We start from the raw sequence: 23,059 nt of genomic DNA, 5'->3' as shown, positions 1-23,059 counted from the left end.
CAGCTCGAGCTTTGGGGATAGACGCACTCTGCGACGGCCAGGTGACAGGAGGTTAGGCGCTGTCCGAAGGGTGCTGGCTGGAGGGGGCCATAAACGGGGGTCCCTATTCGCTCCGGGACATAAATCTTAGCACAGACTGACGTTGTGACGCGTGGTGCATGTGTGTGTGTGAAGAGCGGTGGGACAGCGATCAGCGTACGACGGTGTGTGGGTGACTATAAATCAGTGTGGGTGTGACGCGCGCGCATATTAAAATACCAACGGTGGCCCGTGCCGGCGCGTGTCTGTGCGTGCACCACGGCGTTAACGGTGAGACACGCGCGAGTGTAACTAGTGTCTGTGTGTGCACCGCAGTGTTAACGGTGAGACACGTGAGAGTGTAACTAGTGTCTGTGTGTGCACCGCAGTGTTAACGGTGAGACACACACGAGTGTCACTAGTGTCTGTGCGTGCACCGCAGTGTTAACGGTGAGACACGCGCGAGTGTCACTAGTGTCTGTGTGTGCACCACAGTGTTAACGGTGAGACACGCACGAGTGTCACTAGTGTCTGTGTGTGCACCGCAGTGTTAACGGTGAGACACGTGAGAGTGTCACTAGTGTCTGTGCGTGCACCACAGTGTTAACGGTGAGACACGTGAGAGTGTCACTAGTGTCTGTGTGTGCACCACAGTGTTAACGGTGAGACACGCACGAGTGTCACTAGTGTCTGTGCGTGCACCACAGTGTTAACGGTGAGACACACGCGAGTGTCACTAGTGTCTGTGTGTGCACCGCAGTGTTAACGGTGAGACACACACGAGTGGGTGGGTGGGGGGGGCATCAGCCCCCACCCATTAGACGTGGCGCCCCCCCCCCACCGCTCGTGGTGAGTGAGAGGGAGATCAGCCCCCACGTAATGGGGAGTGGGGGGGGCATGAGCCCCCACAAACGCTGGGGATGAACAGATCCGACTTCAGCTGAATGTGTGTGCTGTGTTCACCTCCTGTTTCCATTTGTATAAAGAGTTCCAGAGGAAAACAAAAGTAAACTACTGTTATGCTATAACCTCCGTGTTCAACAGAGTTAATAGATGTTACTGCAAACACAAACTGTACACTGTCACTGGGTAAACAGGCGGTGGCGTGTCTAGAATCACGCCTGGCCATCTTAATCTGCTTGGCATGAATGCTTCCTCACTCCACCAAGTAATTAATCGAGGATCAATTAGCATAGCCGAGGCTAACTGGAGTTTGCGTGTCTCTCTCTGTGGTGAGATGTTAACTACCTCACCTGGTATACAGGAAGTCGTGGGTTCGATCCCGACACTGACGCCTGCTGTATATCTGGAGAGTTCCAGAGGAAAACAAAAATAAACTATTGTTTTGATATAACCTCCGTGTGCAATAGAGTTAACAGACTTTACTGCAAACACAAACTTGACACTGTCACACACTGCCATGAGTAAACAGGTGGTGGTGTGACCAGCACCATGCCTGGCCACCTTCATCTGCTCAGCATTAATTCTTCCTCACTCCACCAAGTAATGAATCGATAATCAATCAACATAGCCGAGGCTATCCGTGTCTCTGTCTCTCTCTCCCCGTGGTGAAGGTGTTCCCCTCCACACATTCAGAGTCAGCAGCGGCACAAGCTTAGCATCTTTGACCGATAAGATACATTGACGCACGTATTGTTGGTTCTTTCAGTAAAGTCACGTAGATAGAAAATAAAAACAGATTAAATTCAATAAGATAAAGACCACTTGTGTTGCGATCGAAACGTCGTGGGTTTTTTGCTTTATTTTCAATTTTTTATTTTATTGTTATTTTAATTTTATTTTCTATCTACGTGACTTTACCGAATAAACCAAGAATATTAATTCCTGCAGTCACAAAAGTTTTAAGTCAAAACATTCACACACGTTAACAAAGCCTCACCTTGTGTTGTTGTGGGCAGGTCGCTTCTGATAACAAGAGCGGTATAGCAGCTCAAGCGGGCATGGCCTGGTGAAAAAAGAACGAAAATAAAAACTGCGTGAATATTTACAATAAAACAAAGTTACAAAGTTGCGAGCCGGGTGAAGACAAATTAAACTTAAGCGAGATAATTAAAGCGAACGCAATCAGGAGGCAAGGCCCCGCGTGGCTAGGCCCCGCGTTGTAAAGTTCCAACCTGGACATCGATTCCCATGCTCGCTGCTACTCAACTGACATCCCTACGAGAGAGAGAGGCTCTACCTTGGTAAACAACAACAACAACCACCACCAGCATGAGAATTTCTCACGTCGGATTTCAGTGCAAGCGCGGATCGGCAGCCTCCTGTTACCTCTCGACATCACGTGGGTAAGTAGGTAACATGACGTCACTTCTGGGGTAAGAGACACGCCCCTCCCACAATGAGCGGCTCTGTAACTGAATAAATTATGTTAATGATGCCGGCCCATATGTGGAGGGATGGGGGCGTGGCTGCTAAACCCATCGCAATAAACTCTCGACGGCTTCAACGGATACATTATGTTAATGAACCGCCAGTCACTGGGCGTACCTTTGCCCAAATTAGGATTGCCACTGGATTGATATCGACAGTGACCCAAGCGAAGGTGACGTCACGCTCAAGAGCGCCGTGGACGGGGTTGGGGGAGTGTGAATACCTTGGTGACATGACGTCACTAGCGAGGTACACCTCCCCCTGGCGTTTCACGCCGATGAAGTAATGCTGAGTGGTGACGTCACAGAGCGGGATTGGAGTTTAAGTTGATTTAGATTCATTTTACATTGCTCCCTCCCTTGGGTGCGTGGGCCCAGCTACAACAACGTGGACATTATTGTGTATACACTGTGTGTGTGTACACTGTGTGTGTGTAAACTGTGTGTGTACACTGTGTGTACGTATATACACTGTATGTACATACTGTGTATACACTGTGTGTGTACACTTTGTGTACACTGTGTGTGTGTACACTGTGTGTGTGTGTACACTGTGTGTGTGTGTAGACTGTGTGTGTACACTGTGTACACTGTGTGTGTACACTGTGTGTGTACACTGTGGGTACACTGTGTGTGTACACTGTGTGTGTGTACACTGTGTGTGAAAGCCAACTGTGGACCGGTTTTGGTGGACAATGTCTCAACAGCAGAGGGGCTTGCTTCAAGCCATGGTTGTGAACATCCAGACGTTAATCAGCAAGGAGCATTTCTAGTCCAAGTTCGACAAAATCTACGTCAACACGTAAGACAAAATTATCATTCGTGTTGCAGAGAATGTATCTCCTCTACGTGTAACTTTAAGGTGGTATGCCTTGTAACTGATGAATGATCTGAGTGTGCTTCCTATGTCAAAGACAATGAGTTGCTCCAGATGCTTCCTGAAACACAAAAGTACCCTTTGACCTGTATCACAAGAACAATGGGTCTCACCTGAGTTCTCTGTACAGGTTACTTCCAAAACACACACACACTTTGTCCTAACATCACTTATTCAATGTTTGACCCTTATAAAAAATAAAGTGATGCATGTACACACAAAATAAGACAAGTGTTCATTCTGAATTATTGACAGGCATTTTAACAAAATGTAATTACTGCAGTGAAATATACTGCATCAGATAACATCTGATTAAGAAGCTATTTGAAAAAGGAAATATGCACCGTCTGCTTAACAGTGGATGTAAAACATACTATTGTGACATTCAAAACGAGGCCATTGCATGCTGGCGAATTCTAAACATTAGCGACAAATTACATAACTGAGATGAAATATCAATCATCGCCCCCTACTGACAGCCTCTTGTTCACATACTCTTTGGTTCTTTCAGTAAAGTCACGTCGGTAGACAAAATAATAATAGATCACGACGTTTCGATCGTAACACAAGCGGTTGTCCTCAGGCGGAAAAAATAATAAATGCAGGCCGGTGCAGGGCCACCACCCTGTGCCACACAGGGGCAGCTGCTACTTGGGGATGCTCTTCGAGTGTTTCAGACGAGATACAAAACTCCGAGTTGCCGAGGCGGTTAAGCAACCACCGTGTAAAAGCAATTATTATGATAACATAGTGAATGTTTGGGGGTGTATTGGCTCTCGCTCCTGGTCAGAGATCTCCCCAACCCACAGGTCCACAAAGACTGGCCACTCGTTCTTACTCTGCAGGTTGAACCTAGGAATTGAGTGTTCAACTTCACATTCTTGTCAATAAAGGCCTGTGACAAAGGTGCATCTATTGGAGCGACATCGTCTCTGGCTTACACATCTACCGGGTCTCCACTTGACTTTGTATTGTCTAGGAGCAAGTCCACCCACACCTCCACTTCCACAAACTGCTGGGAGTTGCCTCGCTCTGCCTCACAGTCAGAATTCTCCTCCTGCTTCACGTTGCCTCCATCGATGTGAAGGTCCCATTTTGGAGTTTCATCTTCATCTTCACATTTCACCTTCACTTCTTCACCATCACCTCTTCCCTCTTCACCATCACTTCTTCCCTCTTCACCATCACTTCTTCCCTCTTCACCATTACCTCTTCATATTTCACCTCGATACCTTTAAAAGTGTCCAAGCTGGGATTTTCTTCTGGTTCTTGTTTCAAGAGGGATGGGCTTATTGTGGCACTTTGACTTTCACAAGCTGATTTCAGACTCCACTCCTTGTGGATCTTCTGATGCTTCTGTGTTTTCCGGTGATCTATAAGATGTGGTTGCTGTGCAAACGCCTTCCCGCACGGAGTGCACCTGAAGGGTTTCTCTCCCGTGTGTGTTCTCTGGTGTATTACAAGAGTAGATGAAAGTGTAAACGCCTTCCCACACAGAGTACACTTGAAGGGTTTCTCTCCCGTGTGTGTTCTCTGGTGTAATACGAGATTATATGACTGTGTAAACGCTATCCCACACATCGTGCACCTGAAGGGTTTCTCTCCCGTGTGTGTTCTCTGGTGTATTACAAGAGTAGATGAAAGTGTAAACGCCTTCCCACACAGAGTACACTTGAAGGGTTTCTCTCCCGTGTGTGTTCTCTGGTGTGCTACAAGAGCAGATGACTGCGCAAATGCCTTCCCACACACACTGCACTTGAAGGGTTTCTCTCCCGTGTGTATTCTCTGGTGTTCTACAAGAGTAGATGACCGTGCAAATGCCTTCCCACACACACTGCACTTGAAGGGTTTCTCTCCCGTGTGTGTTCTCAGGTGTTCTACAAGAGCAGATGACTGTGAAAATGCCTTCACACACACACTGCACTTGAAAGGTTTCTCTCCCGTGTGTGTTCTCTGGTGTACTTTAAGAGCAGATGGCCATGCAAAAGCCTTCCCACACACACTGCACTTGAAGGGTTTCTCTCCTGTGCGAGTTCTCTGGTGCTGTGTCAAATTTCCAGTCCGATCCGTGCTGTATGCACGCTGGTCGCAATGTTGACTTGTCGTACCGAGCTGCTGTGCTGACTGCCTTTGCTCCATCAGACCAGCGTCAGCTGCAGACAGAAAATAAGAATATCCACACCATCTACACGTCAGTATCGAGGCACAGAGGAATGCATATATAGTCACATGTGACTTACACGTCGATACTTATTCATATATTCATGATGTAGTGAAAAAGTGTCCCAAATTCATCACACGGGCTGTGATGGCACACAATGAGAGGGCAAATGGTTATAAACATGCCTGGAAGCCCTCGTATCTTCAAAATGAATGTTAACCCAAAACTCTAAGCACACAATTTCGGCTGTCTGGCTACAAAATGAATATTTATAAGAGCTAAATTCAGCTGACATAGCAAAGGGTGTTGAAAACAATACTATTTGTGTTATGCTGAAATGCATGAATTAATGTTCAATCGCAACTCAGATGTCCTTGAATGCTGGGATGAACAGTCCCGACTTCAGCTGCATGTGTGTGCTGTGTTCACCTCCTGTTTCCATCCTTAGTAAGAGTTCCAGAGGAATATAAAAATAAACTATTGTTTTGATATAATCTCCGTGTTCAATAGAGTTGATAGACTTGACTGCAAATACAAACTTGACACTGTCACACACTGGCGGTGGCGTGTCTAGAATCATGCCTGGCCACCTTCATCTGCTCAGCATTAATGCTTTCTCACTCCACCAAGTAATTAATCGAGGATCAATGAACATAGCCGAGGCTAACTGTAGTTTGCGTGTCTCTCTCCATGGTGAGATGTTAACTACCTCACCTGGTATACAGGAAGTCGTGGGTTCGATCCCGACCCTGACGCCTGCTGTATATTTGGAGTTTGCGCGTCTCTCCGTTTAGCGTCTTTGACCGATAGACATTGACACACGTATTCTTGGTTCTTTCAGTAAAGTTACGTAGACAGAAGATAACAATAACAGATAATACAATTACATTAAATAAAGACTACTTTTGTCGCGATCAAAACGTGGGTTTTTTTTGCTTTTACTATTTTTTATAGTTATTTTTATTTTCTATCTACGTCACTTTACCGAAAGAACCAAGAATATTAATTCCTGCAGTCACCAAAGTTTTAAGTCAAAAAATTCACACACGTTGACAAAGCCCCACCTTGTGTTGTTGTGGGCAGGTCGCTTCTGATAACAAGAGCGGTATAGCAGCTCAAGCGGGCTTGGCCTGCTAACAAAAGAACGAAAATAAAAACTGCGTGAATATTTACAATAAAACAAAGTTACAAAGTGGCGAGCCGGGTGAAGACAAATTAAACTTAAGCGAGATAATTAAAGTGAATGCAATCAGGCGAGGGCAGGAGGCAAGGCCCCGCGTGGCTAGGCCCCGCGTTGTAAAGTTCCAACCTGGACATCGATTCCAATGCTCGCTGCTACTCAACTGACATCCCTACGAGAGAGAGGCTCTACCTTGGTAAACAACAACAACCACCACCACAACGACCACCACCACCACCACCACAACGATGAGAATTTCTCACCTCGGATTTCAGTGCAAGCGCGCACACGGCAGCTTCCTGTTACCTCGCGACAGCAGGAAGTAGTATGACGTCACTTCCCTCCCACGAGCGGCTCTGTAACTGAATAAATTATATTTTGATTTAAAGCTTTCGTGACTGCAGTAATTCATATTCTTAGTTTTTTCGGTAAAGTCACGTTGAAGAGAAACAACAAAATAACAAAATATATATAAAACAATAAAAAAATTCTCACGACGTTTCGACCATAACTCAAACGGTCATCATCATCCATGATGATGACTCAAACGGTCAGCGCCCACGCCCCAATCCCTCCATATGTGGAGGGATTGGGGCGTGGGCGCTGAACCCGTCGCAATAAACTCGCGACGGCTTTAACGAACACATTATGTTAATGAGCCGCCAGTCATTGGGCGTAGCTTTGCCCAAATAAGGATTGCCACTGGAACGATATAGGCAGTGACCCGAGCGGAGGTGACGTCACGCTCAAGAGCGCGGTGGACGGGGGAGGGATGAATACTTTGCTGACATGACGTCACTAGCGAGGTAAACGTCACCCTAGCGTTTCACGCCAATGAGGTAATGCAGAGCGGTGACGTCACAGAGTTGAAGTTTAAGTTGATTTAGATTCATTTTCCATTGCTCTCTCCCTTGGGTGTGTGAGCTCAGCAACAACGTGGACATTATTGTGTATACACTGTGTGTGTGTGTACAATGTGTGTGTACACTGTGTATACACTGTGTGTCCTTCTATGACCTCCTGTCACAGGTGCTGGCTAAAGTGGCCCCTCGGGATAGAGTCATCATGTTGGGTGACTTCAATGCCCGAGTTGGTCATGATACTGGCACCTGGTCTGGAGTGATTGGAGGGCATGGGCCAGATCAGCTCAATAACAACGGTAGGAGGCTGCTAGATTTTTGTGCAGCCCATGGGCTTGTAATTACCAACACGCTGTTCCGGCATCGGCGCATCCACACAACATCATGGATGCATGCCGGGTCCAAGCAAGAACATCTGCTGGACTACATAGTGACGGACCAGCGAATGCGAGCCCATGTCCTTGACACCAGGACCTACCGTGGAGCTGATCTGCCCTCTGACCATCGACTAGTCATCTGTAAGATGCGCCTGCCATTCTTCCACTCCGGTGGTGGGTGTACACCCAGGACCCCATTCCAACCTAAAGTGGCCTGGTCTCAGTTATCTGATGAAAGTTGCAAGCGAGAATTTCATCATCGCTTGCGGCTGGGATTGGCATCGTCCCCGACTCCTCCTGATGTCGAGGGTAAATGGGCGAGGTTTAGGACTGTGACTCATGCAGCTGCAATGGCTGCTTTGGGTACGCGCTCCAGACCTCCCCAGCCACCCTGGATGACAGAGGAGTTGTCAGGATGGTTGAGAAAAAGCGACAGGCCCACTGTCATCGGCTACAGAATCCCACGTCAGAGAATGAGGAGGCTTACCGCAGCCTTCGCTCGGAGGTTCGGAGAGCCGTGAGGCGCTGCAAGGATGGGTGGTGGTCGCGGGTTGCTGAGGAGTTGGAGTCTGCCTCAGTGGCCCGTGATCACAAATCTCTATTTAACTCCATCAAAAAAGTAACCTACAGCGCCACACCTATTACCATCATTAGGGGAAAAAACGGTGATCCAATTTCCGACCCCCAGGAACAGGTTCGCAGATTCGCTGAGCATTTCTGTGAGGTCCTGGGGGAGGGAAAATCCCTCAGCCAGGAAAACATCGTGGCACAAAGTGAGGATGACCCTGCTGAGGCTGCGGTGCCTCAAATATTGGATGAAGTCACCCCCTGTGAGTGGCTGGCTGAGGTGCCATCTGCTGAGGAAGTATTGAAGGCGATCCGGAGTCTGAGACCAGGAAAGGCAGCGGGCAGAGATGATCTCCCAAGCGAAATGCTGAGGGAGGGTGGCGTTTGTGCACAGACTGCCCTATATGACATCATAACAACAGTCTGGACCACTGGACGGGTTCCGCAGGATTGGAAGGATGCCCTGGTGGTCCCCCTTTTTAAGAAGGGGGACCGCACAGACTGTAACAACTACAGGGGCATCTCACTCCTCAGTGTGCCGGGAAAGGTCCTGGCAAGGATTATTCAGCATCGCCTTGCCAGGCACGCTGAGGAGAGGCTTGCGGAGCCCCAATGCGATTTCAGGAAAGGGCGGTCCTGCACAGATGCCATATTTTCTGTCCGTCTGCTACAGCAGAGGTGTAGGGAATTCCAACAAGACCTACATCTCTGCTTTATTGACCTGGTCAAGGCCTATGATACTATCAGTAGGCCTGGGCTCTGGGTCGTTCTTCGTGCTTTTGGAGTACCTGACCCTCTGCTCACGATCATTAAGGACCTTCATGATGGTGAGCGGGCCCGGGTAAAACTACGTGGCCGGGAGTCAGAGCCATTCCCTGTACACCTTGGGGTGCGACAGGGATGTCCTCTGGCTCACACATTATTTAGCATCTATTTTGACCACGTAGTTCGTGAAGCCTTCAATAGCTGTACCGGGGGAATCTCCATATGGTACAGATATAATGGGAGGCTAATCGATGCCCGGGTGCGGTCAAGGGATGGCTCCCTATTACTCAACCACGTTATGTATGCTGATGACTTGGTAATAGCTGCTCAGTCAGAGGAGGAGTTGGAGACGCTGCTGCTGAGACTGGAGCGTGCCACTAAGAGGTGGGGCCTTACCATCAGCCCCACCAAAACTAAACACCTGCCTGGGTATTTTGTACCATCGGACACTCCACCCCCACAACTCCCAATCGGTGATGGGGCAGTTGTGGAGAGAGTGGAGAGTTTCCCATACCTGGGCAGTGTGCTTATGACTGGCTCCAGTTTAACAGCAGAGGTCTCACTCCGAATCAGTCGAGCGGCAATATCTTTTCATCGGTTGCGTAACGCTGTGTGGAAGCTACCTTGTCTGTCGCTCCGCACTAAACTTCAGGTCTTCTCGGCCACGGTCATTCCCTCCCTTCTCTACGCTTGCGAAACGTGGACCCCCCTAATGGAACATCTTCGCCGGTTAGAAACATTTAGGCTGGCCTGCCTACGATCCATCCTGGGTTTAACCAGACTGGATTGTGTGAGGAGCTCACAAATCCTTGAAAGATCTGGGCAGGGTCCCATCGGTGAGCTCCTCCGGCAGGCAAGGCTGCGATGGCTGGGTCATGTAGCCCGCATGCCCAGCCACCGCATGCCGAAACAGCTTTTGTTTGGCCGGATTGAGGGGGCTAAGCGGGCGCGGCACGGGCTAGAGAAGAGATGGAGTGATGTGGTACAGGAGGACGTGGAGCTGAGTGGACTTGCCGATGACTGGTACCAGCGGTGTCAAGATCGGCCTCTGTGGAGGAGGCTCGTGAAGGATGCTACTGGGCAGTTGGAGGCAGTCGCCCTCCAACAACAACGGAGGGCGGAGGAGCGACGCTCACAACAGCGAGCGGAGCGCCGGGTGGCTAAAGCACAGCAGGTTGGCACAGTAGGGGGCACAGGTGGTGCATCAGCCAGTCATCTCAGTCAGTCGACCCGTGGCACCTGGGTCTGCCCAGTGACCTCCTGCCAGCGGGCGTTTGACACTTCACGTGGCCTCAGGGTGCACATAGCCTGGCACAAGCGTCGTGGTGACGTCACCGCCACTTAGCGGCGAATGGCGGTTGTTGTTGTTGTTGTACACTGTGTGTGTGTACACTGTGTGTGTACAGTGTGTGTGTACACTGTGTGTGTGTACACTATGTGTATACAGTGTGTCACTGTGTGTGTATGTACACTGTGTGTGTGTACACTGTGTGTGTGTACACTATGTGTATAAACTGTGTGTGTACACTGTGTGTATGTACACTATGTGTATACACTGTGTGTGTTACTGTGTGTCACTGTGTGTGTGTCACTGTGCCTGGCACAAGCTTGGTGGTGGGTGTACACCCAGGACCCCATTCCAACATAAAGTGGCCTGGTCTCAGTTATCTGATGAAAGTTGCATGCGAGAATTTCATCATCGCTTGCGGCTGGGATTGGCATCGTCCCCGACTCCTCCTGATGTCGAGGGTAAATGGGCGAGGTTTAGGACTGTGACTCATGCAGCTGCAATGGCTGCTTTGGGTACGCGGTCCAGACCTCCCCAGAGACCCTGGCTGACAGAGGAGGTGTTCAGGATGGTTGAGAAAAAGCGACAGGCCCACTGTCATCGGCTACAGAATCCCACGTCAGAGAATGAGGAGGCTTACCGCAGCCTTCGCTCGGAGGTTCGGAGAGCCGTGAGGCGCTGCAAGGATGGGTGGTGGTCGCAGGTTGCTGAGGAGATGGAGTCTGCCTCAGTGGCCCGTGATCACAAATCTCTATTTAACTCCATCAAAAAAGTAACCTGCAGCGCCACACCTATTACCATCATTAGGGGAAAAAACGGTGATCCAATTTCCAACCCCCAGGAACAGGTTCGCAGATTTGCTGAGCATTTCTGTGAGGTCCTGGGGGAGGGAAAATCCCTCAGCCAGGAAAACATCGTGGCACAAAGTGAGGATGACCCTGCTGAGGCTGCGGTGCCTCAAATATTGGAAGAAGTCACCCCCTGTGAGTGGCTGGCTTAGGTGCCATCTGCTGAGGAAGTATTGAAGGCGATCCGGAGTCTTAGACCAGGAAAGGCAGCGGGCAGAGATGATCTCCCAAGCGAAATGCTGAGGGAGGGTGGCGTTTGTGCACAGACTGCCCTATATGACATCATAACAACAGTCTGGACCACTGGACGGGTTCCGCAGGATTGGAAGGATGCCCTGGTGGTCCCCCTTTTTAAGAAGGGGGACCGCACAGACTGTAACAACTACAGGGGCATCTCACTCCTCAGTGTGCCGGGAAAGGTCCTGGCAAGGATTATTCAGCATCGCCTTGCCAGGCACGCTGAGGAGAGGCTTGCGGAGCCCCAATGCGATTTCAGGAAAGGGTGGTCCTGCACAGATGCCATATTTTCTGTCCGTCTGCTACAGCAGAGGTGTAGGGAATTCCAACAAGACCTACATCTCTGCTTTATTGACCTGGTCAAGGCCTATGATACCATCAGTAGGCCTGGGCTCTGGGTCGTTCTTCGTGCTTTTGGAGTACCTGACCCTCTGCTCACGATCATTAAGGACCTTCATGATGGTGAGCGGGCCCGGGTAAAACTACGTGGCCGGGAGTCAGAGCCATTCCCTGTACACCTTGGGGTGCGACAGGGATGTCCTCTGGCTCCCACATTATTTAACATCTATTTTGACCACGTAGTTCGTGAAGCCTTCAATAGCTGTACCGGGGGAATCTCCATATGGTACAGATATAATGGGAGGCTAATCGATGCCCGGGTGCGGTCAAGGGATGGCTCCCTATTACTCAACCACGTTATGTATGCTGATGACTTGGTAATAGCTGCTCAGTCAGAGGAGGAGTTGGAGACGCTGCTGCTGAGACTGGAGCGTGCCACTAAGAGGTGGGGCCTTACCATCAGCCCCACCAAAACTAAACACCTGCCTGGGTATTTTGTACCATCGGACACTCCACCCCCACAACTCCCAATCGGTGATGGGGCAGTTGTGGAGAGTTTCCCATACCTGGGCAGTGTGCTTATGACTGGCTCCAGTTTAACAGCAGAGGTCTCACTCCGAATCAGTCGAGCGGCAATATCTTTTCATCGGTTGCGTAACGCTGTGTGGAAGCTACCTGGTCTGTCGCTCCGCACTAAACTTCAGGTCTTCTCGGCCACGGTCATTCCCTCCCTTCTCTACGCTTGCGAAACGTGGACCCCCCTAATGGAACATCTTCGCCGGTTAGAAACATTTAGGCTGGCCTGCCTACGATCCATCCTGGGTTTAACCAGACTGGATTGTGTGAGGAGCTCACAAATCCTTGAAAGATCTGGGCAGGGTCCCATCGGTGAGCTCCTCCGGCAGGCAAGGCTGCGATGGCTGGGTCATGTAGCCCGCATGCCCAGCCACCGCATGCCGAAACAGCTTTTGTTTGGCCGGATTGAGGGGGCTAAGCGGGCGCGGCACGGGCTAGAGAAGAGATGGAGTGATGTGGTACAGGAGGACGTGGAGCTGAGTGGACTTGCCGATGACTGGTACCAGCGGTGTCAAGATCGGCCTCTGTGGAGGAGGCTCGTGAAGGATGCTACTGGGCAGTTGGAGGCAGTCGCCCTCCAACAACAACGGAGGGCGGAGGAGCGACGCTCACAACAGCGAGCGGAGCGCCGGGTGGCTAAAGCACAGCAGGTTGGCACAGTAGGGGGCACAGGTGGTGCATCAGCCAGTCATCTCAGTCAGTCGACCCGTGGCACCTGGGTCTGCCCAGTGACCTCCTGCCAGCGGGCGTTCGACACTTCACGTGGCCTCAGGGTGCACATAGCCTGGCACAAGCGTCGTGGTGACGTCACCGCCACTTAGTGGCGAATGGCGGTTGTTGTTGTTGTTGTACACTGTGTGTGTGTACACTGTGTGTGTACAGTGTGTGTGTACACTGTGTGTGTGTACACTATGTGTATACAGTGTGTCACTGTGTGTGTATGTACACTGTGTGTGTGTACACTGTGTGTGTGTACACTATGTGTATAAACTGTGTGTGTACACTGTGTGTATGTACACTATGTGTATCCACTGTGTGTGTCACTGTGTGTCACTGTGTGTGTGTCACTGTGCCTGGCACAAGCTTGGTGGTGGGTGTACACCCAGGACCCCATTCCAACATAAAGTGGCCTGGTCTCAGTTATCTGATGAAAGTTGCATGCGAGAATTTCATCATCGCTTGCAGCTGGGATTGGCATCGTCCCCGACTCCTCCTGATGTCGAGGGTAAATGGGCGAGGTTTAGGACTGTGACTCATGCAGCTGCAATGGCTGCTTTGGGTACGCGGTCCAGACCTCCCCAGAGACCCTGGCTGACAGAGGAGGTGTTCAGGATGGTTGAGAAAAAGCGACAGGCCCACTGTCATCGGCTACAGAATCCCACGTCAGAGAATGAGGAGGCTTACCGCAGCCTTCGCTCGGAGGTTCGGAGAGCCGTGAGGCGCTGCAAGGATGGGTGGTGGTCGCAGGTTGCTGAGGAGATGGAGTCTGCCTCAGTGGCCCGTGATCACAAATCTCTATTTAACTCCATCAAAAAAGTAACCTGCAGCGCCACACCTATTACCATCATTAGGGGAAAAAACGGTGATCCAATTTCCGACCCCCAGGAACAGGTTCGCAGATTTGCTGAGCATTTCTGTGAGGTCCTGGGGGAGGGAAAATCCCTCAGCCAGGAAAACATCGTGGCACAAAGTGAGGATGACCCTGCTGAGGCTGCGGTGCCTCAAATATTGGAAGAAGTCACCCCCTGTGAGTGGCTGGCTGAGGTGCCATCTGCTGAGGAAGTATTGAAGGCGATCCGGAGTCTTAGACCAGGAAAGGCAGCGGGCAGAGATGATCTCCCAAGCGAAATGCTGAGGGAGGGTGGCGTTTGTGCACAGACTGCCCTATATGACATCATAACAACAGTCTGGACCACTGGACGGGTTCCGCAGGATTGGAAGGATGCCCTGGTGGTCCCCCTTTTTAAGAAGGGGGACCGCACAGACTGTAACAACTACAGGGGCATCTCACTCCTCAGTGTGCCGGGAAAGGTCCTGGCAAGGATTATTCAGCATCGCCTTGCCAGGCACGCTGAGGAGAGGCTTGCGGAGCCCCAATGCGATTTCAGGAAAGGGCGGTCCTGCACAGATGCCATATTTTCTGTCCGTCTGCTACAGCAGAGGTGTAGGGAATTCTAACAAGACCTACATCTCTGCTTTATTGACCTGGTCAAGGCCTATGATACCATCAGTAGGCCTGGGCTCTGGGTCGTTCTTCGTGCTTTTGGAGTACCTGACCCTCTGCTCACGATCATTAAGGACCTTCATGATGGTGAGCGGGCCCGGGTAAAACTACGTGGCCGGGAGTCAGAGCCATTCCCTGTACACCTTGGGGTGCGACAGGGATGTCCTCTGGCTCCCACATTATTTAACATCTATTTTGACCACGTAGTTCGTGAAGCCTTCAATAGCTGTACCGGGGGAATCTCCATATGGTACAGATATAATGGGAGGCTAATCGATGCCCGGGTGCGGTCAAGGGATGGCTCCCTATTACTCAACCACGTTATGTATGCTGATGACTTGGTAATAGCTGCTCAGTCAGAGGAGGAGTTGGAGACGCTGCTGCTGAGACTGGAGCGTGCCACTAAGAGGTGGGGCCTTACCATCAGCCCCACCAAAACTAAACACCTGCCTGGGTATTTTGTACCATCGGACACTCCACCCCCACAACTCCCAATCGGTGATGGGGCAGTTGTGGAGAGTTTCCCATACCTGGGCAGTGTGCTTATGACTGGCTCCAGTTTAACAGCAGAGGTCTCACTCCGAATCAGTCGAGCGGCAATATCTTTTCATCGGTTGCGTAACGCTGTGTGGAAGCTACCTGGTCTGTCGCTCCGCACTAAACTTCAGGTCTTCTCGGCCACGGTCATTCCCTCCCTTCTCTACGCTTGCGAAACGTGGACCCCCCTAATGGAACATCTTCGCCGGTTAGAAACATTTAGGCTGGCCTGCCTACGATCCATCCTGGGTTTAACCAGACTGGATTGTGTGAGGAGCTCACAAATCCTTGAAAGATCTGGGCAGGGTCCCATCGGTGAGCTCCTCCGGCAGGCAAGGCTGCGATGGCTGGGTCATGTAGCCCGCATGCCCAGCCACCGCATGCCGAAACAGCTTTTGTTTGGCCGGATTGAGGGGGCTAAGCGGGCGCGGCACGGGCTAGAGAAGAGATGGAGTGATGTGGTACAGGAGGACGTGGAGCTGAGTGGACTTGCCGATGACTGGTACCAGCGGTGTCAAGATCGGCCTCTGTGGAGGAGGCTCGTGAAGGATGCTACTGGGCAGTTGGAGGCAGTCGCCCTCCAACAACAACGGAGGGCGGAGGAGCGACGCTCACAACAGCGAGCGGAGCGCCGGGTGGCTAAAGCACAGCAGGTTGGCACAGTAGGGGGCACAGGTGGTGCATCAGCCAGTCATCTCAGTCAGTCGACCCGTGGCACCTGGGTCTGCCCAGTGACCTCCTGCCAGCGGGCGTTCGACACTTCACGTGGCCTCAGGGTGCACATAGCCTGGCACAAGCGTCGTGGTGACGTCACCGCCACTTAGTGGCGAATGGCGGTTGTTGTTGTTGTTGTACACTGTGTGTGTGTACACTGTGTGTGTACAGTGTGTGTGTACACTGTGTGTGTGTACACTATGTGTATACAGTGTGTCACTGTGTGTGTATGTACACTGTGTGTGTGTACACTGTGTGTGTGTACACTATGTGTATAAACTGTGTGTGTACACTGTGTGTATGTACACTATGTGTATCCACTGTGTGTGTCACTGTGTGTCACTGTGTGTGTGTCACTGTGCCTGGCACAAGCTTGGTGGTGGGTGTACACCCAGGACCCCATTCCAACATAAAGTGGCCTGGTCTCAGTTATCTGATGAAAGTTGCATGCGAGAATTTCATCATCGCTTGCAGCTGGGATTGGCATCGTCCCCGACTCCTCCTGATGTCGAGGGTAAATGGGCGAGGTTTAGGACTGTGACTCATGCAGCTGCAATGGCTGCTTTGGGTACGCGGTCCAGACCTCCCCAGAGACCCTGGCTGACAGAGGAGGTGTTCAGGATGGTTGAGAAAAAGCGACAGGCCCACTGTCATCGGCTACAGAATCCCACGTCAGAGAATGAGGAGGCTTACCGCAGCCTTCGCTCGGAGGTTCGGAGAGCCGTGAGGCGCTGCAAGGATGGGTGGTGGTCGCAGGTTGCTGAGGAGATGGAGTCTGCCTCAGTGGCCCGTGATCACAAATCTCTATTTAACTCCATCAAAAAAGTAACCTGCAGCGCCACACCTATTACCATCATTAGGGGAAAAAACGGTGATCCAATTTCCGACCCCCAGGAACAGGTTCGCAGATTTGCTGAGCATTTCTGTGAGGTCCTGGGGGAGGGAAAATCCCTCAGCCAGGAAAACATCGTGGCACAAAGTGAGGATGACCCTGCTGAGGCTGCGGTGCCTCAAATATTGGAAGAAGTCACCCCCTGTGAGTGGCTGGCTGAGGTGCCATCTGCTGAGGAAGTATTGAAGGCGATCCGGAGTCTTAGACCAGGAAAGGCAGCGGGCAGAGATGATCTCCCAAGCGAAATGCTGAGGGAGGGTGGCGTTTGTGCACAGACTGCCCTATATGACATCATAACAACAGTCTGGACCACTGGACGGGTTCCGCAGGATTGGAAGGATGCCCTGGTGGTCCCCCTTTTTAAGAAGGGGGACCGCACAGACTGTAACAACTACAGGGGCATCTCACTCCTCAGTGTGCCGGGAAAGGTCCTGGCAAGGATTATTCAGCATCGCCTTGCCAGGCACGCTGAGGAGAGGCTTGCGGAGCCCCAATGCGATTTCAGGAAAGGGCGGTCCTGCACAGATGCCATATTTTCTGTCCGTCTGCTACAGCAGAGGTGTAGGGAATTCCAACAAGACCTACATCTCTGCTTTATTGACCTGGTCAAGGCCTATGATACCATCAGTAGGCCTGGGCTCTGGGTCGTTCTTCGTGCTTTTGGAGTACCTGACCCTCTGCTCACGATCATTAAGGACCTTCATGATGGTGAGCGGGCCCGGGTAAAACTACGTGGCCGGGAGTCAGAGCCATTCCCTGTACACCTTGGGGTGCGACAGGGATGTCCTCTGGCTCCCACATTATTTAACATCTATTTTGACCACGTAGTTCGTGAAGCCTTCAATAGCTGTACCGGGGGAATCTCCATATGGTACAGATATAATGGGAGGCTAATCGATGCCCGGGTGCGGTCAAGGGATGGCTCCCTATTACTCAACCACGTTATGTATGCTGATGACTTGGTAATAGCTGCTCAGTCAGAGGAGGAGTTGGAGACGCTGCTGCTGAGACTGGAGCGTGCCACTAAGAGGTGGGGCCTTACCATCAGCCCCACCAAAACTAAACACCTGCCTGGGTATTTTGTACCATCGGACACTCCACCCCCACAACTCCCAATCGGTGATGGGGCAGTTGTGGAGAGAGTGGAGAGTTTCCCATACCTGGGCAGTGTGCTTATGACTGGCTCCAGTTTAACAGCAGAGGTCTCACTCCGAATCAGTCGAGCGGCAATATCTTTTCATCGGTTGCGTAACGCTGTGTGGAAGCTACCTGGTCTGTCGCTCCGCAATAAACTTCAGGTCTTCTCGGCCACGGTCATTCCCTCCCTTCTCTACGCTTGCGAAACGTGGACCCCCCTAATGGAACATCTTCGCCGGTTAGAAACATTTAGGCTGGCCTGCCTACGATCCATCCTGGGTTTAACCAGACTGGATTGTGTGAGGAGCTCACAAATCCTTGAAAGATCTGGGCAGGGTCCCATCGGTGAGCTCCTCCGGCAGGCAAGGCTGCGATGGCTGGGTCATGTAGCCCGCATGCCCAGCCACCGCATGCCGAAACAGCTTTTGTTTGGCCGGATTGAGGGGGCTAAGCGGGCGCGGCACGGGCTAGAGAAGAGATGGAGTGATGTGGTACAGGAGGACGTGGAGCTGAGTGGACTTTCCGATGACTGGTACCAGCGGTGTCAAGATCGGCCTCTGTGGAGGAGGCTCGTGAAGGATGCTACTGGGCAGTTGGAGGCAGTCGCCCTCCAACAACAACGGAGGGCGGAGGAGCGACGCTCACAACAGCGAGCGGAGCGCCGGGTGGCTAAAGCACAGCAGGTTGGCACAGTAGGGGGCACAGGTGGTGCATCAGCCAGTCATCTCAGTCAGTCGACCCGTGGCACCTGGGTCTGCCCAGTGACCTCCTGCCAGCGGGCGTTCGACACTTCACGTGGCCTCAGGGTGCACATAGCCTGGCACAAGCGTCGTGGTGACGTCACCGCCACTTAGTGGCGAATGGCGGTTGTTGTTGTTGTACACTGTGTGTGTGTACACTGTGTGTGTACAGTGTGTGTGTACACTGTGTGTGTGTACACTATGTGTATACAGTGTGTCACTGTGTGTGTATGTACACTGTGTGTGTGTACACTGTGTGTGTGTACACTATGTGTATAAACTGTGTGTGTACACTGTGTGTATGTACACTATGTGTATCCACTGTGTGTGTCACTGTGTGTCACTGTGTGTGTGTCACTGTGCCTGGCACAAGCTTGGTGGTGGGTGTACACCCAGGACCCCATTCCAACATAAAGTGGCCTGGTCTCAGTTATCTGATGAAAGTTGCATGCGAGAATTTCATCATCGCTTGCAGCTGGGATTGGCATCGTCCCCGACTCCTCCTGATGTCGAGGGTAAATGGGCGAGGTTTAGGACTGTGACTCATGCAGCTGCAATGGCTGCTTTGGGTACGCGGTCCAGACCTCCCCAGAGACCCTGGCTGACAGAGGAGGTGTTCAGGATGGTTGAGAAAAAGCGACAGGCCCACTGTCATCGGCTACAGAATCCCACGTCAGAGAATGAGGAGGCTTACCGCAGCCTTCGCTCGGAGGTTCGGAGAGCCGTGAGGCGCTGCAAGGATGGGTGGTGGTCGCAGGTTGCTGAGGAGATGGAGTCTGCCTCAGTGGCCCGTGATCACAAATCTCTATTTAACTCCATCAAAAAAGTAACCTGCAGCGCCACACCTATTACCATCATTAGGGGAAAAAACGGTGATCCAATTTCCGACCCCCAGGAACAGGTTCGCAGATTTGCTGAGCATTTCTGTGAGGTCCTGGGGGAGGGAAAATCCCTCAGCCAGGAAAACATCGTGGCACAAAGTGAGGATGACCCTGCTGAGGCTGCGGTGCCTCAAATATTGGAAGAAGTCACCCCCTGTGAGTGGCTGGCTGAGGTGCCATCTGCTGAGGAAGTATTGAAGGCGATCCGGAGTCTTAGACCAGGAAAGGCAGCGGGCAGAGATGATCTCCCAAGCGAAATGCTGAGGGAGGGTGGCGTTTGTGCACAGTCTGCCCTATATGACATCATAACAACAGTCTGGACCACTGGACGGGTTCCGCAGGATTGGAAGGATGCCCTGGTGGTCCCCCTTTTTAAGAAGGGGGACCGCACAGACTGTAACAACTACAGGGGCATCTCACTCCTCAGTGTGCCGGGAAAGGTCCTGGCAAGGATTATTCAGCATCGCCTTGCCAGGCACGCTGAGGAGAGGCTTGCGGAGCCCCAATGCGATTTCAGGAAAGGGCGGTCCTGCACAGATGCCATATTTTCTGTCCGTCTGCTACAGCAGAGGTGTAGGGAATTCCAACAAGACCTACATCTCTGCTTTATTGACCTGGTCAAGGCCTATGATACCATCAGTAGGCCTGGGCTCTGGGTCGTTCTTCGTGCTTTTGGAGTACCTGACCCTCTGCTCACGATCATTAAGGACCTTCATGATGGTGAGCGGGCCCGGGTAAAACTACGTGGCCGGGAGTCAGAGCCATTCCCTGTACACCTTGGGGTGCGACAGGGATGTCCTCTGGCTCCCACATTATTTAACATCTATTTTGACCACGTAGTTCGTGAAGCCTTCAATAGCTGTACCGGGGGAATCTCCATATGGTACAGATATAATGGGAGGCTAATCGATGCCCGGGTGCGGTCAAGGGATGGCTCCCTATTACTCAACCACGTTATGTATGCTGATGACTTGGTAATAGCTGCTCAGTCAGAGGAGGAGTTGGAGACGCTGCTGCTGAGACTGGAGCGTGCCACTAAGAGGTGGGGCCTTACCATCAGCCCCACCAAAACTAAACACCTGCCTGGGTATTTTGTACCATCGGACACTCCACCCCCACAACTCCCAATCGGTGATGGGGCAGTTGTGGAGAGAGTGGAGAGTTTCCCATACCTGGGCAGTGTGCTTATGACTGGCTCCAGTTTAACAGCAGAGGTCTCACTCCGAATCAGTCGAGCGGCAATATCTTTTCATCGGTTGCGTAACGCTGTGTGGAAGCTACCTGGTCTGTCGCTCCGCAATAAACTTCAGGTCTTCTCGGCCACGGTCATTCCCTCCCTTCTCTACGCTTGCGAAACGTGGACCCCCCTAATGGAACATCTTCGCCGGTTAGAAACATTTAGGCTGGCCTGCCTACGATCCATCCTGGGTTTAACCAGACTGGATTGTGTGAGGAGCTCACAAATCCTTGAAAGATCTGGGCAGGGTCCCATCGGTGAGCTCCTCCGGCAGGCAAGGCTGCGATGGCTGGGTCATGTAGCCCGCATACCCAGCCACCGCATGCCGAAACAGCTTTTGTTTGGCCGGATTGAGGGGGCTAAGCGGGCGCGGCACGGGCTAGAGAAGAGATGGAGTGATGTGGTACAGGAGGACGTGGAGCTGAGTGGACTTTCCGATGACTGGTACCAGCGGTGTCAAGATCGGCCTCTGTGGAGGAGGCTCGTGAAGGATGCTACTGGGCAGTTGGAGGCAGTCGCCCTCCAACAACAACGGAGGGCGGAGGAGCGACGCTCACAACAGCGAGCGGAGCGCCGGGTGGCTAAAGCACAGCAGGTTGGCACAGTAGGGGGCACAGGTGGTGCATCAGCCAGTCATCTCAGTCAGTCGACCCGTGGCACCTGGGTCTGCCCAGTGACCTCCTGCCAGCGGGCGTTCGACACTTCACGTGGCCTCAGGGTGCACATAGCCTGGCACAAGCGTCGTGGTGACGTCACCGCCACTTAGTGGCGAATGGCGGTTGTTGTTGTTGTTGTACACTGTGTGTGTGTACACTGTGTGTGTACAGTGTGTGTGTACACTGTGTGTGTGTACACTATGTGTATACAGTGTGTCACTGTGTGTGTATGTACACTGTGTGTGTGTACACTGTGTGTGTGTACACTATGTGTATAAACTGTGTGCGTACACTGTGTGTATGTACACTATGTGTATCCACTGTGTGTGTCACTGTGTGTCACTGTGTGTGTGTCACTGTGCCTGGCACAAGCTTGGTGGTGGGTGTACACCCAGGACCCCATTCCAACATAAAGTGGCCTGGTCTCAGTTATCTGATGAAAGTTGCATGCGAGAATTTCATCATCGCTTGCAGCTGGGATTGGCATCGTCCCCGACTCCTCCTGATGTCGAGGGTAAATGGGCGAGGTTTAGGACTGTGACTCATGCAGCTGCAATGGCTGCTTTGGGTACGCGGTCCAGACCTCCCCAGAGACCCTGGCTGACAGAGGAGGTGTTCAGGATGGTTGAGAAAAAGCGACAGGCCCACTGTCATCGGCTACAGAATCCCACGTCAGAGAATGAGGAGGCTTACCGCAGCCTTCGCTCGGAGGTTCGGAGAGCCGTGAGGCGCTGCAAGGATGGGTGGTGGTCGCAGGTTGCTGAGGAGATGGAGTCTGCCTCAGTGGCCCGTGATCACAAATCTCTATTTAACTCCATCAAAAAAGTAACCTGCAGCGCCACACCTATTACCATCATTAGGGGAAAAAACGGTGATCCAATTTCCGACCCCCAGGAACAGGTTCGCAGATTTGCTGAGCATTTCTGTGAGGTCCTGGGGGAGGGAAAATCCCTCAGCCAGGAAAACATCGTGGCACAAAGTGAGGATGACCCTGCTGAGGCTGCGGTGCCTCAAATATTGGAAGAAGTCACCCCCTGTGAGTGGCTGGCTGAGGTGCCATCTGCTGAGGAAGTATTGAAGGCGATCCGGAGTCTTAGACCAGGAAAGGCAGCGGGCAGAGATGATCTCCCAAGCGAAATGCTGAGGGAGGGTGGCGTTTGTGCACAGACTGCCCTATATGACATCATAACAACAGTCTGGACCACTGGACGGGTTCCGCAGGATTGGAAGGATGCCCTGGTGGTCCCCCTTTTTAAGAAGGGGGACCGCACAGACTGTAACAACTACAGGGGCATCTCACTCCTCAGTGTGCCGGGAAAGGTCCTGGCAAGGATTATTCAGCATCGCCTTGCCAGGCACGCTGAGGAGAGGCTTGCGGAGCCCCAATGCGATTTCAGGAAAGGGCGGTCCTGCACAGATGCCATATTTTCTGTCCGTCTGCTACAGCAGAGGTGTAGGGAATTCCAACAAGACCTACATCTCTGCTTTATTGACCTGGTCAAGGCCTATGATACCATCAGTAGGCCTGGGCTCTGGGTCGTTCTTCGTGCTTTTGGAG

The 23,059-nt window shown here is 51.8% G+C and overlaps 2 protein-coding genes across 3 annotated transcripts in view; both read right to left on the bottom strand.

Annotated features, from left to right (window-relative positions):
- LOC142910216 (protocadherin Fat 1-like) overlaps nucleotides 1–2,109 on the bottom strand; it is a 31,787-nt gene extending 29,678 nt beyond the window's left edge. For both annotated transcript variants that reach the window (XM_076059915.1, XM_076059916.1), the window contains exons 1-2: nucleotides 1,919–2,109; nucleotides 1,272–1,324 (exon numbers count right to left, since the gene is read on the bottom strand). The gene's annotated coding sequence lies outside the window, so the exon portion shown is untranslated. The remainder of the gene's footprint in view (nucleotides 1–1,271; nucleotides 1,325–1,918) is intronic.
- LOC142910264 (uncharacterized) overlaps nucleotides 1–23,059 on the bottom strand; it is a 49,389-nt gene that overhangs the window by 2,755 nt on the left and 23,575 nt on the right. The window lies entirely within an intron of this gene.

This window comes from Petromyzon marinus, unplaced genomic scaffold (genome assembly GCF_048934315.1).
Source record: "Petromyzon marinus isolate PM22_M1 ecotype Great Lakes invasive population unplaced genomic scaffold, UKy_Petmar_22M1.pri1.0 PM_G_Scaffold_14, whole genome shotgun sequence".
NCBI classification, from domain to species: Eukaryota; Metazoa; Chordata; class Hyperoartia; order Petromyzontiformes; family Petromyzontidae; genus Petromyzon; species Petromyzon marinus.
Note: the sequence above shows the minus strand (reverse complement) of the source record. Positions and strands in the feature narration are given on the sequence as shown.